The following is a 6604-nucleotide window of genomic DNA, read 5'->3' as shown; positions in this document are numbered from 1 at the left end:
TTTACTGTATTATAAACAGTACACTTTTAGGTATAGGGCAATAAATATAATTTCTAATTATAAACATACAATAATCAAATCAAATGTATTAAATCTTAGGTGAGACAGATTCAAAGTGCCATGCTTTAAAAAAACCAGAGGGCCGTGCTATGCACGGGTGCAAAACAGTGAGACTAATTATTTAACCGAAGAAATTTTCTAAACAAACTCATTCACATTTTTTTTAAATCGACCTTTTGAGTTTTTTTTATAAAAATCGACCCATTTTGATTAAACCCGATTCCTAAATAGTCGAGGTTGCTAACCCCGACTATTTAGTGCATAGAATGTTAGGGTTTAAGGTTGTAATTGGGGTTTTACAACCTCCTAAAATAGTCGGGGTTGGCAACCCCGACTATTTAGGAACTATATTAAATTAAAATAGATCGATTTTTGTAAAAAAAAACTTAAAAAGATCGATTTTAAAAAAAATAAATATGAATGAGTTTATCTAGAGAATCTCTTCTTATTTAACCCGACATCTGCAGCTCCGGTCATCTAAAGCGGTGTCGCATGCGCCATCGCGGTCCTCCATCGCTTCGTTCGAAAATGTCGGGCTCCACTTCTCTCTCTCTTATGTTGGGTTTTGGATTATTTTCTCTCGATCTCCTCACTATTAAACGACGGTCTTCCCAAAGCATTCTCTCCCTCCTTCAAAAACCCTAATCAAGGATTTGCAATTTGCATTAATTTCTCTTCTCCCTTCTCTATATAAGAAAGAGACGATGATGATTTGCCCTCCTCCTCGGCGAGATCTAGGGTTTTTCCTCCGATCGGTCTGTTTGGTTGGTTTCCATTACTATTATTATTGTTATTATTATTATTATTATTTGCTTTTATTGAAAAAAGATCATCCGCGCAACGCGCGTGTCTGAAACTAGTTACCCTTTAGATCTGCATATATTTCCAATGGCGAGGCATTTGTTGCAGCCATTTCGGCATATATATATATTTTTTGGTTGCAGATGGGGAGATATGAAATTAGGGTTTGGGTTTAGGCCCTTTTATCGCCCTTTTTGTGATGTCTGGTTAAAGGGCTGATCTGAGTCTCTTTTTAGCTCCTGGTTGAAGATACCTGATGCTTTAGGGGCTGTATGGTGGTTGTTGGTAAAGTTGTGTATTTATGACACAACTTGGAAAGTTGTTGTCCACCTCATCAATTTCACTTTTATACTTTTCTTTGTTTGTTTTTTATTCCATTGGAATCATAAATTGCTTGTTTGGTTTGTAAATGTACCTTTAATTGTTTGTTTGAAAAGTGTAAAAAGTGGTCCCTACTCAAATGATCATAATGGTTGAAATTATTTTTTATTATTTTTTCCTGATTTTAATGTCAGCTTTCTTCTAAAATCATGTTTTTTTTATGAAATCACTTTACAAGCCACATCAGCATATGGAATCACTTTACATTATTTTCACAACTACACACAAACAATTGAAAGTGATGAAAGCTGACATTGGGACCCATTTTTTTACACTTTCCATCCTTTTACATGGTAAAAACATACAACCAAACAGCCCCTTAGAATCGCCCGATAGCTGCTACGGATGCTCTTTGTCAAAAATTGGGTGGAAAAAGTAAAGAGTTAATGGTTTCTTCTACAATTCAGCTAATTTCTGATTAGCATTTTTCTCTCCCTCCTTCAAAGCAACAGAGAGGAGGGGGGAGAAAACCCTAATCAAGGATTTGCAATTTGCATTAATTTCTCTTCTCCCTTCTCTATATAAGAGACGATGATGATTTGCCCTCCTTGGCGAGATCTAGGGTTTTCCTCCGATCGGTCTGTTTGGTTGGTTTCCATTACTGTTATTGTTGTTATTATTATTATTATTTGCTTTTATTGAAAAAAGATCATCAGCGCAACGCGCATGTCTGAAACTAGTTACCCTTTAGATCTGCATATATTTCCAATGGCGAGGCATTTGTTGCAGCCATTTCGGCATTTTTTTTTTTGGTTGCAGATGGGGAGATATGAAATTAGGGTTTGGGTTTAGGCCCTTATATCGCCCTGTTTGTGATGTCTGGTTAAAGGGCTGATCTGAGTCTCTTTTTAGCTCCTGGTTGAAGGTACCTGATGCTTTTAGAATCGGCCGATAGCGCCGCGTATGTGGGACGGCATCTTCGTCAAAAATTGGGCGGAAAAAGTAAAGAGTTAATGGTTTCTTCTACAATTCAGCTAATTTCTGATTAACGTTTTTCTTTAGGTGAGAGAATGGAAGGGAGTTCATTTCCCCTTGGTTACACCCTAATTTGAGGGGTAACAAATTTTATACTATTAGGAGGTGAACCAAGGGGAACTAGGGTGAATAACTTCACCTCCTAAATGTTCCCAAACAAGGTGAATGGTTCCCCTAACTTCCCTTCACCCTTATTCCCCTCAATCCAAACAAGCCCTATTGTCTCGCCAAAGGAAATGTTGACCGGGTCACTTAAAAAAGGAAAAAAAAGAAGAAAAGACAGAAATTGCCCAAGTAAAATGAGTGCGGTATGATTAGTCCATGAGAACCTCGATGATGATGATGATGATGATGATGATGATTATGATTATTATTATTATTTTGCATACTACAGTGGCGAGGCAATTGTGAATGGTTTGGTTAGGCAACAACCATCTTGTTGCAGCCATTTGTTAATATTGCAAAGAATTTTGGACAGTTTATGGCAGGTTGGTAGCAAAGATCCAAAGTTCCTGGTGTTTTTGGGGGTGTTTGGTTCAATTTCTATAAATTATAGGAAAAAGAAAACACCCAAAATATAGATTTCCTTGTATTTTTGTAAAATTTGTAGGAAAAATTTATAGAACTCAAAGAGTACCATATTTCTTTTTTTTTGCTATTTCTTTGTCTGGTTCAAAGTATGAAAAAGTTCCTAACTTTATAGAAAATATGTTGTTTTCTTTTTCTTTTGTTTGGTTAGATGTCACTTTATAGAAAACAACTTACTAACAATGCCCATGAGAAATCACATGGGAACGGTACTGGTGTATTTAATTAATTTTTTAATATATGCCTCAGATTTCCTGGTGTTTTCCGCCCATTTTTAGTGAAAAACAATTTGTGTAAAATTGTACAGATTTCTGTACTTTACAGAAAGCTTTTCTGTAAATTCAATGTTGAACCAAACACAGTTTATGAAAATCTACAAAAATCTATTATTTACGATAACACCATTGTCAGGTGTTTTCTCAAAACTTTTCCATAAAATAGGTGAACCTCGGGGAAGTTTAACCTTATTTATTTGTTTATTTTATGATGATTTTTCTTGCTTCTGAAGCATGAGTGATGCCTTTTGAATAGGGGTGCAAACGGATCGGATACGACTTGGATATGATGCTTACCGTATCCATGTACGGATATGAATATGTTTCGGTAAGGAACACTCATATCGTGTCCGCCAAATTGGATACAGTTATGGATATATGTGCAGATATATCTTTGAATATACATGCAGATTCAAAACGAATATCAAGAAAATTATATGAGGTTGGAAAAAACATAATTCATATGATAGTGAGTCCATTAATAAGTTTATTAGATGAAAAGCTAAGATTAGATCTCGAGATCATCAAATTAACTTCAAATTCATCAACCAAAGGATCAAAGCAATCACAACTATATGATCAACATAAATTTGGATATTTCAGTTATGGATCTGGATATTTCACTTTATAACCGCATCCGTAATCATATATCGGATATTTCAGTTATGAGATCTAGGAATCTTTTTTCCTATGGGGCTGTTTGGTTTTTTTTTTCTAATATCCCAATCTGCTTTCAGTATTTTTTGGGTTTTTTTTTGCTTATATACCCCTCAAATCTATAATATTTCAAAATTTTCCTTTCTAAATCTGCATGTATTACCAATGGTGAGGCATTTTTGCAGCCATTTTGGTGTTTTCTGCAGATCAAAAAGGCGGGAGAGATGGACTTAGGTTGAGGGTTTGGGTTTATTTCCCTTTGGTATGTCTGATTAAAGGTCTGGTCTGAGTCTCTAATCATGGATTGAAGAAATATATGCGTGTTTGAACACAGTAGAATTTGTGGCTCGTTCAGGATGTTCACACTATTTTTCTATGATTTCCCACATGAAAGGATAAAAAACAAACATAATTGCGGTTTTTGTGCATAAATGAGGTAAATTTTTATGTTCTACAATGTTGGCTAATTTGACATTTAGCAATTTTGCTGCAGGCAGTGATCTGCCCAAGGAAAATGATCGGAGTAAGATGATTAGTCCTCAAGAAGCTTGTTAATTTTTACATACTACAGTGCAAGGTAATTGTAGATAGTTTGCTATATCATAGAAGTCGGGAATGTAGGAACCACGACCCGGGTTCAATCATCCTTGCTTCATGGTGGAACGTGACCCAATTTACCAACTCCAACGACCGAATTTAAAATTCAAACCAACTAAAAGTTTGAAAAAAAAAACTCTTCTTTTCAAGACTAAACAACAAAAAATGTGAGAAATTAAGCAAATAAAGTATGCATACCTTAATTGCAAACATGATTCAAGGTTCTTTTACCATCACCAATATCAACTAGCATATTTCTTAAATTTGACTCTTGCAAAACCTCTTACTACATCTAAGAACTGAACCTAAAATGTACCACGCTCTGTGGCATATCGTATAAGCCTACCCCACGTACCTGATTTCCAATGAGTGGCATACTGCACTCCCATACCTGTCCTGTGAACCAAAATGAACCGAGTTCCATGCAATTATGTGCTATATTGCAAACAACCATTTTTGCAGCTATTATTAGCAGGATTGTTTTCAATATTGGTCCCCTAAATCTTTCATATTTTGAAAATTTCCCCAAAGTCTGGCTATTTAATACCCAAATCCTATAATCGATTGGGCTAATTGTGGATAGACCTGTTATCGCAGTATAGCACAATTGTGGATGGACCCCTTATAGTTTGATTGTTGCAGATAGACCCACTGAGTGAAGTTTTTTCGGTTTAGTGGCTGTTTGGTTGTTGGATTTGTATCTTGGATTTGTGATATGTTTAAGGGTTTGCATAATTTCTCTTCTCCCTTATAAGAGAGGGTGATGCTTTGCCCCTTGTGCAACATCTAGGGTTTTTTTGCCTAGATCAAAAAACCTATTTACCTTTTGGCTGATTAGCACTTAAATACCTTATAGTTTACCCTATTTTGCACTTGTTTTGTGGTTTTCTGCCTATATACCCCTCATTTGTTTCGTGTTTTTCAATTCACCTGAAAATCTGCATAGATTTCTAATGGCGAGGTACTATTGCAGCCATTTGGTAATTTCTTTAAGAGGGGGAGAAGGAGAAAGAGATGATATTAGGGTTGGGGTTAGGGCTTAGGTTTATCCTCTTTTGTTTTGTATGGTTAAAGTGCTAATCTGAGTCTCGTACTCTTGGTTGAAGAGATATATGAATTGATGGCTCCTTCTGGAAGTTCAAAGTATTTTTCTTTGATTTCCTACATGAAAGGATCAAAAGATAAAAATGAAAATTTTATGTGCAAACGAAGTAAGATTTTATGGCATTCTTGTGTAATTTTAGCTAAGTTGTGATTAGCAATTATCTTCTTTGTCGCGGGTAGTGATCTGCTGAAGGAAAATGATTGGGGTAAGACGATAATCCTTAAGAAGCTTGGTAACATACAAACTATAACATACGACAGTGGCAAGGCAATCTTGGATGGATTGCTATATTGCAGACAAACCATTTTTAGTTAGTAGGTCTTTTTCTATATTGGTCCTTTAAATCATTCATATTTTGAAATTAGCCCTGAAATCTTACTATTTAGTCTGTAAGTCCTATAATTAATTGCGCTAATTGCGGCCAGACCCTGTATTATTGCCCAATTGTGGATAGACCCCCTGTCGTATTGTTGTAGATGGACCCCCTGAATGAATTTTTTTTTTTTTCAGTTTAAGGGCTGTTTGGCTGTTGGATTTGTATTTTGGGTTTATGAAAATAATTGAAGGGTCTTTCCATGAAAACCACCTTTAAAATAGACCAAATGGACAGAAACTAGATCTGATTTTTTTTTTTAAATATAGAAACCACCTTATAAGTGGAATTAGATTTGTGACAAAAATTTAAGGATTTGCATTATTTTACTTTCTCACTTCTAAGAGACAATGATGATCTGCCCCTTTCTGTGACATCCTGTTTTTTGCATAAACCGAAACCCTATTTACTTTTTGGCTGATTAGCACTTAAATACCTTATAGTTTACCCTACCTTGCACTTATTATTGGGGGATTTTCTGCCTATATATGCCTCAATTGCATCGTATTTTTAAATTCACCCTTCATATCTGCATGTATTTCCAATGGCGAGGCACTGTTGCAGCTATTTGGTCATTTTTGCAGAAGAGGGAGAGAGGAAAAAGAGAGAGATGATATTAGGGTCATGGTTTGGGTTTGTCCCCCTTTGTTATGTCTGATTAAAAGGGCTGATCTGAGTCTCTAAGCTATTAGTTGAATAGATCTCTACATTTATGACTCGTTAGAAAGTTCACAATATTTTTATTTGGTTTCTTTGAAAGACAAATATTTTGTTCGTGCTCGCACTGGTGAG

General features: G+C 35.5%; 1 long non-coding RNA gene across 14 annotated transcripts in view; it reads left to right on the top strand.

Moving 5' to 3' along the window:
• Positions 698–6604, top strand: part of LOC109841222 — a 14901-nt gene continuing 8994 nt past the window's right edge. For 8 of the 14 annotated variants that reach the window (XR_002247204.1, XR_002247206.1, XR_002247198.1 and 5 more), the window contains exons 1-2: positions 698–824; positions 3337–4314. This is a non-coding gene — a long non-coding RNA (uncharacterized LOC109841222). The remainder of the gene's footprint in view (positions 825–3336; positions 4315–6604) is intronic. The other 6 variants (XR_002247196.1, XR_002247197.1, XR_002247200.1 and 3 more) reach the window with 6 other exon arrangements.

The sequence above is a fragment of the Asparagus officinalis genome, chromosome 5 (assembly GCF_001876935.1).
Source record: "Asparagus officinalis chromosome 5, Aspof.V1, whole genome shotgun sequence".
NCBI lineage: Eukaryota > Viridiplantae > Streptophyta > Magnoliopsida > Asparagales > Asparagaceae > Asparagus > Asparagus officinalis.
This window is presented reverse-complemented; position numbering and strand designations above follow the sequence as displayed.